The sequence below is a fragment of the Perna viridis genome, chromosome 7 (assembly GCF_037379345.1).
Source record: "Perna viridis isolate PV_CMFRI_1.1 ecotype Kerala chromosome 7, ASM3737934v1, whole genome shotgun sequence".
In the NCBI taxonomy this organism is placed as follows: domain Eukaryota; kingdom Metazoa; phylum Mollusca; class Bivalvia; order Mytilida; family Mytilidae; genus Perna; species Perna viridis.
In genome coordinates, this window is record NC_142451.1 from 43898143 (window position 1) to 43912592 (window position 14450).

Below are 14450 nucleotides of genomic sequence, written 5' to 3' on the forward strand. Positions count from 1 at the left end.
TTACTTAATGTTCTTTGTTGTGTATGTCTGTTTTCCATGTCTTGTCTTTGTCCCAGGATTGCATTCTTTTGATTGCCGCTATAGCCTTGTTCCCTTGATTACTCTTGTATCATCTGTTTGGAGTAGAATGTCACTCTTGTTGAGAAAACATCATTTTTGTATCAACTCTATATCTGATTAAAATGTCAATTGGAAGAGAGGTTTGGACAATTTATAATGAAAGTAAAAATTTTAAAAAAAAAAGCTGGACAGGGACTTAGCTACTCATACCAATGATAAAGGAATGGTTTGCATACTGTGCAAATTTTTAATATTTTTATACATTTTTAGAAGAAAAAAAACAAGACCCATAACATTTTTGGACTGCGTCATCATCGTGTGTTTGTTAGCACATATTTTCAATATATGCACATTTTTTTTTCACATTAAAATGCCGTGTAAATTTCAGAGAAAGCGAATTCTTAAAACCAGAGTGTGATTAAACGTTTCAATGCGTGTGAAGTAAAGCGAATTCAAAATACGTGTGAACGTTATCGACGTTTTCAACGCGCATTGGCTCAATGCGAATTTAAAAATACTATTACGTTTACATGCAGCATTACTGTGTCAAACACATTTTTTTACTTGTTTTAGGCAGGGACTATATACTACTATATTGTCCCTGTTTTAGGCCAGGATTTTATAGATTTTTGTAAAATCGTTTTGTTGAATAATAGCCCGGCCCCTTTTCCATCAAATTCTACACCACTATGATTATAAATCAACTTATTCCGTTTATTTATCATCTGTCATTTATAATTTAGTACGCTTCTTCGGAACACAGGGAAAGAACTTGTGTAGGTTTTTTAGAGTTGTATTACTTCAATTCAATATGAAGATGCATTTGTTTGAAAAATAAAAAAAAATACAGTGTACAGAAGGACCTGTGCACATGAAACTAAATATTGATAGTGTAATATATTTTTGCCTAAAATCCTTAGGTCGATTCGAAAATTTAATGAGATTTCAATTAGCCAGTCTCGAGTTCAGCTGAACTATAAAAAAAAAAACAAAACAAAAACAAAAACAAAAACAAAAAAACAAAAAAAAACAGGTGCGCTAAAGTTACATGATTATATATCCCATTCTTTTTGCAGTTTTTAAACTTTCTTTCCACTCACAAAATACCTCACAAAAAATAATACTTTTGGTTTAGCATTTATAGTTCAGGTATGACCAAAGACGTGGTATGCACTCCCTGTGTATGACGGACGGACGGCGATATATTACAGTATATGCCCGTCAAAAGTCTGATTCAGTTGATGTTAAATCTGGACCACAGCAATAATCTAACTCGAAAATTTAAGATTATGTACGAAAGCAATTTCTAAGAAACAGACACAAAGAATATGTTTTAAAAATACAGGAAACAAGGCAATAATCTTAGATGAGACAGACCTATCCTGCTTCCTGATCTGCTATCAAATAGAAAGAGATTAATAGTTTTGCCTTTGGCGTTTGATGCTCATCTTATCTTATTTGGAATTTCGTTGATGTTGAAATAAAACTGACTAATATTATTTAACATTAGTCGTTTTCAGGAAAAAAAACTTATTAAACCAGACTCCGTAAGAACACTTTTCTACACAAGTAACTTTTGATATTAAAATGGAACGATGGATTATTCTGGCTTATATAATCAGCAGTAGAAAGAACATTGTCCTGATGCCTTTGAAAAATGGCTCGTCCGTATATCAAAAGCAAATGTTTTGGTATAGTATTTATTTTAACTTCAAGTAATTTGTATAATATTTGTATTTAAATAAGAAAATGTGTTTTTTTCCTTAATGATATTTTACGAATGGATTACATTGTCATCGCCGGACTGGTCTCTTTAAACAACGTTTTTCTTTGGATGAATGACAGTCTATCATCTTTTGTCATCACTATGTATTATTGTTCTTCACAATCTTCAATGATGTAGGGTTTTGAAGTTCAATTGAGCAAAATCAAACAGAGAATATTTTGAAACAAATATGGTGTTTATGAATGCATGTCACTACCGCCTCTTCTTTGGTATTTTGGTAGGGCTCAGACTATTAACAAATGATGTGCTCGAACTGATGACACAGAACAAGAGACAGCACACTCTTACCACATTCATAAATAGTGCCCAGGATCGCATCTCAGTAGACTCTGTTGAGACTCCTTCTTGGAAGAAATACAGTTTAGCGTAAGCATAAAGCCCGTAAAACAGCATGTCAGCTGAAAATAACGCAACAATGACATAGGAAACGTTCCATACCATCGTGAGGGTAAGCTTGTGTTTGATGGTTGGTAGACACAAGAAACACCAGTTCAGATAGACAACGCCCCAAACTGTCATATCCAAAAAGTCATTCCACGAGTTCATCCGCAACATTGCAATAGTTAGGGCAATGATAATTGAAATGCCAATCTTTTCCACTGCTGGACGGCTTAGGAAACGAATAATTCCATTTTTAAACTGCTGGTAGATATACAAAGTCTGTTCTTTCACCATTTTTGCTATACTCAGCTTTGACTGAACTTTCGGCTGAAATCTCCGATCAAACGGAAAATTATTTGTTTACAAATGACGTCAGATACCGGAAGTGAACAGGTACCCGCCAAAACGTCAAATTTCTTTTTGACAGTTCTCAACACGATATGCCCAAACGGAACTATCTAATATGTCCCGTCTATGATCATTGTTATCCAAATAACTGTCATTATATAAATACAAGACCTGTTATAATCACAAGTATATGCATTAATCTTCCTGTTAACTTTTTTTTGTGATTTTTGTTGTTGTTATTGTGATTACATAGATTAATGCCAAAAGTATTCGTTCGCTTGTAAACTTTACCTCAGTTCAAAGTTATATAAAATTACATTTTTTTCAAAAGGAAAAAAAATAAAAGCCATTTCTTCATTTTCATAATAAGCATGAAAAATATCAGCAATTTTACTGTTTATTTCGAAAAAAAAAGATTTTCTGTCTAAAAATGGGTGAATATTTGGAAGTTAATTGCCAAAAATAAATAATAATAAAAAAAAATACACGTCATGTGTACATATTAGACTTTTTTCTCAACTAAATTTATTACATATCTGAAATTGTTATTGTGATCTTCATCAAACTTCAAAAGTTTACTTTCAATATTTTCTTTTTCAGTGGTAAAACATTCATCAAAATCAGTTGAGAAGTTTTCCATCGGCAATTTTTTGAAAAGTATGATTTCATGAAATTAAAACACAAATTTTCTTCATGGAGAGAAATATATCAATATTTCCACAAATCTGCAATATATATCGTTGGCATTTTTTTTTTAATTTGCAACTGGCGAAGCGGGTTGTGTCCTCTATATATTGCATATTCGTGAAAATATTTATAAAGAAAATAATAGCATAGACCTGCAGCTTTAAATAAAGTTCTATGGTAATAGGAAATTAATGAGTAACTTCTGGCACGTCTCTGTATGCCCATACATTCTGGTGGCTTATTTTGGGGTGGGGTGATGTCCATGTCGATAATCCAAAGTTTGCAATGTTGACATCACATGGGGGTAACTTTACATGTAATAGGGTAAAAGTGTGTGGCCCTGAACATTTTACCCACCCAATTCATATATTCTGACAATGAAAAACTGACACCCATTTATATATGTGGCATGCATTTATGTAACACTTTCAAATCAGGGATTGTAAAATCCCTGTATACATGCATGACATTTATCTGCATCAGTATGCTAGGACGAACGTATGACAGTAAATTAATTTGAGATAAATACTGTAATCTGATTGGTTAAAATAATTTTGTTATATCTCAATGGATAAAAAAATATTGACATTCAGTTAAATTCAGAGCTATTATTTTTCATGTTTAAAGATAAAAACATGTTTTAAAATTAATTTATTAATTGGCGCAATAAACAATATGCACATGGGAAATTTATGTTATTTTTCAATGGACAAAATTTTTATTATTGCCAATTCTTAATTGTATCTAAAGAATTCATTACCATGTCAGAGGATCCCTTCAAGAGCAAGAACAGACTGCGCATCAATCTGGCATCTTTTGAAGTGTTTTAAAATCTTTAATTTATTTTGATAATTTCAAGGACAATCTGATGTCAAATCAATAACTATGTGCAATATATGATATATTTCATTTGTAATTGTCAGCCCCTATTACATCACATATACTTCTACTAAAATGCATACCCTTTTCATGTATCACTTATCATAAAAAGTAGACCGATATGATAGGGCTGCGCTCCGTGGTTAATATCCACTGAACATATCACCTTCAAACGTATAGGAGTATAGTATTTCAGAAGCCTGAAAATGTGATAAAGGGACGAATATTAGAATCAAAAACCTATGGTTTGTTAAAAACCACACACCAAAGACGGCATAATTATTTAGACTACCCCCCACCCCCCCCCCCACCCCCAACAAAAAAAACTTCCAACTTCGAATTTCCCGCAATCTTTACTTGAGTTGAAAGTGTGCCCGAGGCGATCGGAAGTTGGATTCAAAATCGTAAACAAAGGCACATGTTCCCAGGAGTTCGTATTTGACTGCAAACATTATCACGGTAATGCATTCTAAAAACATCAGTAAATCCTGAATACACGTAAATGTTCTTAAAATTTATAAAGTGTCACTTGATCCTGTACTTTATGTTATTATAATTATTTCTCTGCTTGATCTATGAAGCGGTTGACTGTTCTAGCGCGAAATGCTGGTGTCTGATCATAAGTCTATTGTTTTCTGAGGATATTGCGAATAGAATTTTGTGAAAAATCAAAATTACATCAAGGATTTTTATAGAAGTCTGCTATAAAAATCCTTGATTCATCAGAGGCTTTATATTACAGGGACAAGTCACTCATAGTCTATAAAAACTACAAAAATAACTGCCTCCCTGTCTTTAAACTAAGTAAACTAAAAACCTATAGGGTTTATATTTGACTTATGCATACTAGGGGCTAGAGAAATTATTAAGGATTTTAGTTATATAAGTGTAAGGTATAGAATTAACTAATTATGACAGTTTTGATTAAAATACTGTTGAAGGGTGTCCTACAATAAAACATGATAAAAAATGTCAAAATTTACCTGTAAAAATCAATAATTACTTATTAGTAATCAAGTTAAAATTAATGAAATTGGTCAAGTTCTAATTGTTAACTCATTATTATGCAATAAAAATTCTATAACTTTGAAGAAGTTTCTTTAATCTTTTCATTGGTAGTAATTCAAAAGGTTAAATAAGTAGAATTACACAATGGTTTAACAACTTACTGGAGTTAAGTTTCTGAAATTGAAAATTTTGATATTTCTTTCCCCAGACACAGGTATCTAGTCATTTAGCCACCATTTTATTGTTATGCAAAGCACATTTATTAAAAATAATCAGCAGATTTTTCTTTTTCATTTGATTTTAATTTAAATTTAATACATTCAATAGTTTTCATAAACACTCAATGACAAACCAACATTTATAAACCTTTAAAAAAAGCGATTTTTTTTGGTAATTTGTCTAAAAAGACCTAATTTTGTAGTGGAAAATACTTACATTCATATTATTTTTAAAAAAAAAGTAAAAAAAATCTATCTTGTCATTCTCCAATTTTTTTTATCTTTTATTTGGCTCATCACTCATCAAAATCCATCCAGTGGTTTTTCTAAACGTTCATAGCATCGAAGTTGCCCAATTTTCAACAGAGAAATTTAAGAAAATTAGCTAATAAACAGTCAAATAGCAACGGCAGTGTTTGATATAGATTATTACTAGTGATTTCTTCCTTTAATATACACTCCTTGATTTCAAGCAAGAATAATGAAATAAAATAGAAAATCCTGATACTGTATTTTGGGTGGGCAGTGACTTTATATTACACTCCCTGGGTTGGGGTATCTTATGCTGGGTCCAAGTCCTATGTATCCACCACCTGACTGGTTTATAGATATTGCCTGTTAGACTTAGCCTACATGAAAAACAAATAACCAGAATAAGTTTGATATCTGATCAGATTTTCAAATTTTGTGGAATACAATTCTGCATGTAACTGTTTATCTAAAAACTTTAAGATAAAATACAAAATTTTATTTTGAATGAAAAACTGATTCGGGTAGTAATACTTTTTACATATATGTACCTTCTAATTTTCATCCAAATCAAACAACCAAAGTACATGTAAAAGTTACATCCCTTGAAATGTTCATCTTATATTTACAAAAATTTCCTTCCCCTGATCCCAAGTGTCTGACCTCCTTACTCTCTTTCCACCCACTTTATCCTTGCCCCTTCCCGTACACCAACCCCACACTCTATCAGAGATAGAATCCTGTACTTAGTCATTTGATTATTTGACAATTGTATTTCCTGTCCTAGAGACTAACATGACCCTAGCTGTCTTTGGGTGTTGCAATTATGATAATTTAGATAATGAGGTCAGAACACTATAACTCAATTGTTCAAGTACCTTCTACCTTATAATTTGTCTTTCATTGATTAACATTTGTCTAGACTGGTCAATTGTGGCAGAATGGTCATTATGTCCTAGTACATTCTATTATTATTTATTGCAGGAAACTTGTAATGTTATGATGTGTCCAGTATCTGAAGATTCACCTCATAAGTGGTAGGTCCAATAGAAAGTGAGAGTTATTACCGTTATTTTCCTGGTAATGCATTGTTGGTTATTGTAGATTTTGCTTCTTCTGGGTTTTGGGTTTTTGATCCTTTAGGGTCAAAATACCTTATGTTGCTGGTTCATGCATGGAATTTGTCTACTGTTTCTGAACACTACACAAAAATATAGTCCAAAAGTAGTTCCTTTTATATCATTCGTTACATCTTTTATAACTTGTAAACATGTTTCTGGCAATTATTCAGCTCTATAATATTGTATTATTTCTGCAAATAAAACTAAGATCTAATTATCGAATGAAGTGATGATTTGAGGGAGTTCTTTTTGACCTTGAAGAAAGATGTTTATATGTTTAGTAATAAATTAACATTTAAGGAACAAAGTTGTTGCAGTTACTTATTAAGGTGTCATTTGCAAGAAGCATTAAAAGTGCTAAACATGTTCCATTTATTACAATTATCAGTCGAAATCTCCTTCATATTGTTAATATTTTATGATTAATAAACAGGAAGTGAAGAGCAGTGGTTTTAACCAAGTAAAATGGGCGGGAAAATTCAAATGGATTAAAAGTGTCTTGTTTTGAAAATCTTGTACAATGTATTGATCAAGGAAATTATTTTCTTAAGCTGATATTGGTTCCATTTGAGTATATTTACAGTGTAGGATAATACTCTGATGAAATAGTTTTGAATGTGATTGCAAAATTACCTTTGGACAGGTTTAAATAATTGAGTAAAGGTGAAACAGAACAAAGTATGAAAATGTGTCTGAAGTTTGATACTATTTAATTATTGATTACAGTTTGTATTTCAGTAAACAATAAGTATTGATTGACATTCAGTTTAGGAAAAAAAGTTCTAAGTAATATGGGACATTCAAATGTATGATTATACATTGTAGTTTTATCTTATATCATGTAAATTTTGTAACATGCTACAATTTTCACCAGAATCAAAAACCCCCAGTGCTAACAGCACTTTGGTTAATTGAGGCCAGACACCCACCCTCAAGCTCTTTTTCTATTGTTTTTGTGGTCTTCTGATAATTTCATTCAGACAATTTTCTTTTGTTTCCACACTTTCTCTATTAACATGCAAAAACCAGGCAGTGGGTGGCACAGAATTTATTTTTTCCATTTCAAATCACAAATGCATCTTTTCTCAAAGTTAAATGTTGGTTTTTGTAATATTTAAAGAGAAATAAATTACATAGAAAGCATTGAAATTCATTGAAAAAGGAAGATAACTCTTTATTTTTGTGCAAAATTTGGGTACGGGACCTTTAAAATCTTATGAACCATCCATTATCAACTTAAATAAATCTTTTTACTATTTGACTTAAGGAGGTAGACCCAGGGTAAGGTACATAACTCATGAAGTCAGTGATATGTTTGTATCATATTCAATTTCACCAAAGCCTATCAAGCTTTCATTTGACAGAGAATGAAATCAATCCAAGTTACTTTGATGCTTATATGACGTTGATGTAAAATGCTGAATACAAACGTTCCAATGATTTTTAAGAGTTGTGTCCCTTACCCTAGGTCTACCTCCTTAAATATCATATAAAATTACATTGGAAAAAAAAAATCAGTGGGATAAAATTTATCATGTCAACTGAAAAAAAGTTTTCTTCCTAAAAATGTGTGAGTGGAGTTAAAAAGTGCTGTGGTCCTTTTTACAAATAATTGCAAGTGTAAAATAAGTTGTAAGATATGGTTTCACACTATTTTGATCTATCAGGACATCATAACTTACAACTCATTTTGCACTTGTAAAAAGGACTCCTGGATCCTTAAGTACAAATATATTTACGTAAGAGAAATTAAGACTCTTACACCACTAAGAATGCAAGACAGAGATATCTCAGAATATTCCCAAGAATAAGAATCAGAGTTCTCTGTCAGATGAGGCTCTGTTGAGTTGGAGGACATTGCAGTTATCTTGCCCGAGGTTGTCTGATGAGGCACTGTTGAGTTGGAGGACATTGCAGTTATCTTGCCTGAGGTTGTCTGATGAAGCGCTGTTGAGTTGGAGGATATTGCAGTTATCTTGCCTGAGGTTGTCTGATGAGGCTCTGTTGAGTTAGAGGACATTGCAGTTATCTTGCCTGAGGTTGTCTGATGGGGCTCTGTTGAGTTAGAGGACATTGCAATTATCTTGCATGAGGTTGTCTGAGATTTTCTAGTCTTGCACCTTCTGGTGGTATTTGATTCTATTTCTCACTTTTAAAATGAATCTTGTGGTTAGCATACCGATGCTGAATGCCCTGCTGACAGCAATTCCTTTGCATTGATTTCTTGGATAAGAGGGGTCATGTGCTTTTTATCACAACTCAATTGAAAATGTTACATTAAAGTCAGTAGTTTTTACTAAGAATGTTAAAGAATAGTCAATTGAAGATCATCAAAAATGACACAATCTTAAAATTTTAATCCCAATAAATGCCTTTATTTATTCAAGATATCATGAAATGTTTTATTGTGACATCAAAAAAGGGGCATGTTTTATTTGGCCAATGAGTGAGATCAGGAAACTTCTCATGGAATATTCTTTTCTCATAAGTGAAAATTTTTTTTGCCTTTAGCTTATTAGAAGCTTTTTTATGTCCATGGAACATATTTTTTTAAGGGGGGGGGCAGCATTTTGTTTTATCCTACTTAAGGCTATTTTGGTACAGTAAGGAACTAGAAACATAAAATTTCTTTAAGTTGGCCTTATTTACTGACCAATTGTACATTGTATATACAAAATGTGTCTTGGAAACCATGCATGGAAATGATATGAAGTTTTGGTATGCAGTTTCACTCTGAATGTTTTTATCAGCCCTGTTCCACAAAAAATTCACAGATTTCTTAACTCTGAGAATATTCTCACTGCTTTTAATGTCTTGCAATTTGAGCTCTGTTCTGCAGACACATTTCTTCTATTTTATTTTTCATTTTGATTAACTCAAATACATGTAATATTCAGTGGTTATATTCTGCCTATCTCGGATTGCTCCTGGAGAGTAGGAGAGAACAGAATATGAACAGGGATGGGATAATTCAAGTTACATTTTAATAAACATGTAAGATATACATGTATAGTGTAAAGAATACTGCTTTGTTGTTGTAGGCATTTTTATACCCTAATTGAGAGCATTGTTGAAATCATATTTTATTTCAAATTATTGGCCCAGAGTGCTTCATCGAGAATTTACTTAATTATGCTTTTTTAAAATATTCTCCTTGTTTTTGCACTAGAAATACATATACATTTAGGAAGTTAATATCAGAGGTGCTTGTAATGTGACATGTAAGCTGCTTTCTTAGTCTTAGCAGTTTATCAATAAGCTGCAGTGTTAGAAATTTGTAAAATAATTATATTTTTAGTAGCCAATAATTGAGCGTACATGTACCTGTTGATGATAAGATTGAAGTTCAAGTGAAATTTGACATGATACTTTTTAAGCCTTCAGAATGGGATTATCAAAGCACTGATGAATTAAGTCAGTTTAGATCAAATTAGAAATTATTTAGGTTGACATGGTTGATGGGTGCTCCACACTATACAAATACATGTAGTTATTAAAAGTTTTGAAAGCTGTTTGTACTAATTTTTGTTGATAATTTTTGTTGTTTATGTGTACTTGATTGAAACACAAAACCTACGTATATAATTTAGTAGTATTTTTTCTGCTTTGCCCATATACTCAATAACAAAAATTTGCTACAAGTCTCTTTATATAATCTTATTTTCCCATTCCAGTTTCCAAATAGTCATACATATCTGTTCTATTTCTTTGGAAAAAATAAACATCCTTGGAATACTTTTTCCCCTGCTTTTGAGTAGATCCATTATCCAATGAAAATTTTCAGGTTTTACAAACTCTTGCTACCCAATATTTGAGTTTCCCATTTTTTGGTTTAATGTTAATTTCTAAATAGTTTTGCATTACTACAATGGGGGTTTTTAAGGTCCTTGACTACCCTGTCGGGTCTCGCTTGGACGGCCCAGTTTTGCATTCAGTGTTTGCTGGTATTTTATTACATGTACAAAATTTGCATTGTATATTGTCCGTCCTCCATTGTGTCATTTGAATTTGTCACTGTCGTGTTTTGAACTTTTTACAACATATACATGTATGAATGTAATTAATTCACTTTGTCTACCATAACAGGCTTGTTAGAAGTTGTCTCCCTCTTTGGCTTCTATTAAAACAACAATAGTCACATGAGCAAATGATTGCCCATAGTATTGAATGGATAAATCTCATTTACTGTTGTTGATGAAATCAGTTGAAATTATCAACATTTAGGGAATGCATACTCCCTATCATCAGAAAAATCTTCTATGCCAGAAACATATGTGAATCAATATTTTACGAGAAAATGAAATCATACCTCTTGGACGAAGTTATTCTATTATAGGAAACATATTAATCTGCTTATAAGGTTTCAAACACTTCATGTTTGACTTTAATTATTGGTTAAGCTTTCAAATTTAGTGCTACAATTGATAAGTAATACTTATGGAATCGAGATTGGCTTTGAAGGACAAGTCGCAATGTTAAACTGATAATTTTTTCTGTTACAGGATTAGGACTGATGCTACTTATAATTTGAGCTATTGAACCATTAATGACTATTTGTTTTGTGGGTTTATTTACAGATTTCAAAGAAGACATAATTTAATAAGGAGCTTTGGATTGATTTAGACTTCTACCAATATTATATTATTGTTCCATGCTGAAACATATGGAGTATATATAGGATCAGTGATTGTAGAGTTTCTGACACTATATGCTGCTTCCAGTATAACACTCAAAGACATAATTCTCAATGTGCACACTGATCCAGCATGAGAATTTTAGCAGGTTAGTAAATAGTCTTCAATTTTTATTGTTGTATGATTGCAATAGAAAAAAAATCAGATATAATGTAAGGTCATTTCTCATATCTTTTGATGAAGTGATTATTAAGTTTTAAAAGAAAGACTGTCACAGTTTGTAACTATTTTGATATTATCAACGTCACCTTAATACGACATTTAGGATTATTTTGGTTAAGTATTATTACAATATTCAATAAAATACAAAAACCCTTCAATCTCTAGATCATAGTTAGGATATTATATTTTTAGTTTTACTATTTTTTGACAAAACATATGCGTAGGAGGATAAAAAAATCCACTGGCAATTTTAAGAGACTGTCCATGTAAAAATCAGGCAGATCCTATGATATGGGTGGCTCATGGTAAATTTAATCTCAATAAATATTTTGATCCAATGTATTGTATATATCATAAGTATGTAAAAATAGTATGAAGTTTGTTTTAAATCGATAATAGATGGCTCAGTAAATGATTTTAAGTTCCCTAACAAAGCAGCCAAATTTTGCTCAAATTAAAGAGTTAACTCTCTTCCTTCAATGAATTTTAATGCTTTCTATGTAATTTTTTTCTCTTCAAATGTTGCAGTTGATCAAAAACCAACATTAAACTTTGAAAAAGGATGTTTGGTGGTATGAAATAGTACACATTTTTTTTTAAAACAAAATTTTTCATGTGCCACCCACTGCCAGGTATTTGTTTAAAAACCATCTTAAAGGTTTTTCCGTTACCTGTACAAACCTTGTAAAGATAAAAAATACAAAGATCCGAAACCATGTATGTTTTTCTTTCACCAGATGATCTCCAAGTGTAACAGTTACTGGTATTTTTGATTTTCAATGATCTGCAATGTATAACAGATTACTCTATCACTGAAAGCATATATATAGACTATTTCATACAGTCAGGTGTTTTCTGATTGCTAAAAAAAATGAGGTCTAAAGAGAAAAATTAAAAAAAAATCAACATTTTCAATTGTATTTTTGTTTCCAATTTTGATAAGTATTGGTTAAGTGAGTTTGTTGAACTACATTGTAAATATAAAAAAAAAAAAACAAAAAAAAAACTGCATCCTTCATTGTATTAATAAAAAGGCATATAATTGCACTACACATAAAGATTCATAAAAATTCCCTTTAGGTTACAGACCACCAATTCAGCCAATGAGCATTTGGAATGTACGCAAAAATAGTCCTACGCAGAAATTACTCCTGTTCCTCATAGTGCTGTGAAAAAAGTTCTCATCTCATTTAAAAAATTTAAACAGTTTCTGAAAGGAAAAACATTTCTGTACATTTTATAGGTGCATTTTGCTTCTTGTGATGTGAAGCCTAATCTCCATAATGATTTCTAAATATACCCCTATCTTGTGAAAACACTGGGATTTCCCATGCTATTTATAGACACTTCACTTCCGGTGACCAGTACTGCACTGCAAGTCTGCTAACCCCACATGCCATTCTGAGGATTGTGAGCTGACATATGTAGAATCATGCTGATATATAGTCCTCTGCAGGTTAAAGTTAAGGTAAAGTCCAGAGAAGCCATTGAATATTGTGAAATTAGCATAGAAGCCTATGGGAAGTGGAATTCGTGGTTTTTAGCCTTAAGCTGAGGCCATGGAAAAATGATAAATTTCTTGGAATAGCTTTAAACTACTTGAAGATCTTGTAAACTTTGCTATGAGAGGAATACACTACAAAAATCCTTCAAAATATGCAATTTTTTAAGTTATAGGTCCAAATTATGGGAAATTGGTCTTTTTGGCTGAATTTTATGTCCTATCTTGTGAAAAGTGTAGAAAACTTAGTAAAAATATCAAATATTTAACTTTGAGGGCTATATTTACTTAAATATGGTGGTAATCAGCACTTGAAATCAAGTTTTGTGTAAATTTGAGCAAAAATTTGATTAGAAATGAGGAAAAACTCACTTTCATTACTGCGGTTAAGGACATATAAGCATTTCCCTATGGCAACATGGAAAATGCATTTTTGAGTACTTTTTTTGCTTTAGGTGCCCTTAACTTGCCATGTTTTATTGTGAAAACACTGTATTTACAAATTTAAAGCCAAAGATATCACCTTTTGCGAAAATTTAAAGATTTAGGGTTTTTGACATGTGATCAAGAAAAAGGGGGAGGCATGTCAGACATAAATTTTTAAAAATAGACCAATTTTTCAGAAAATGACTACTTTGAAAGGCTATCTCTTTATAAATATTGTTAAAAAACAAGTTGTGATTGATTTTTTTTATTTGAAAAGTCAGAAAAAGTTCTTTGCAAATATTTAATGCATTTAAGTATGGTAGAATATTGTCACTTTTTTGCTCGCGCAACTTGGTTATCCTATATTTAAAAATCAAATATTTAAAAAAGTGCTTGTCACATTTCACTGAAACTTTGCAAATGCATTCAGTATGTGTATAGAAAGATACTTGTATAGTTATATATTTTTTTTAAGACAGAAAGTGACTCTTTAGGTTACAGACCACCAATTCAACCAATGAGCATTTGGAACGTACGCAAAAATAGTCCTACGCAGAAATTACCCCTTTTCCTCATAGTGCTGTGAAAAAAGTTCTCATCTCATTTAAAAAATTTAAACAGTTTCTGAAAGGAAAAACATTTCTGTACATTTTATAGGTGCATTTTGCTTCTTGTGATGTGAAGCCTAATCTCCATAATGATTTCTAAATATACCCCTATCTTGTGAAAACACTGGGATTTCCCATGCTATTTATAGACACTTCACTTCCGGTGACCAGTACTGCACTGCAAGTCTGCTAACCCCACATGCCATTCTGAGGATTGTGAGCTGACATATGTAGAATCATGCTGATATATAGTCCTCTGCAGGTTAAAGTTAAGGTAAAGTCCAGAGAAGCCATTGAATATTGTGAAATTAGCATAGAAGCC

The 14450-nt window shown here is 31.7% G+C and overlaps 1 protein-coding gene and 1 long non-coding RNA gene across 2 annotated transcripts in view; one reads left to right on the forward strand and one right to left on the reverse strand.

Annotated features, from left to right (window-relative positions):
* Window positions 1–4519: 4519 nt before the first annotated feature.
* Window positions 4520–14450, forward strand: part of LOC148612844 (uncharacterized) — a 107934-nt gene continuing 98003 nt past the window's right edge. Inside the window, exons 1-3 of the mRNA XM_088594668.1 lie at window positions 4520–4600; window positions 6601–6653; window positions 11315–11519. The gene's annotated coding sequence lies outside the window, so the exon portion shown is untranslated. The remainder of the gene's footprint in view (window positions 4601–6600; window positions 6654–11314; window positions 11520–14450) is intronic.
* Window positions 5568–12680, reverse strand: LOC148612845 (uncharacterized). The gene is made up of 3 exons (XR_015924510.1): window positions 12275–12680; window positions 6502–6928; window positions 5568–5996 (listed from the first exon to the last, which is right to left on the reverse strand). It is a non-coding gene; the product is annotated as an uncharacterized LOC148612845 (long non-coding RNA).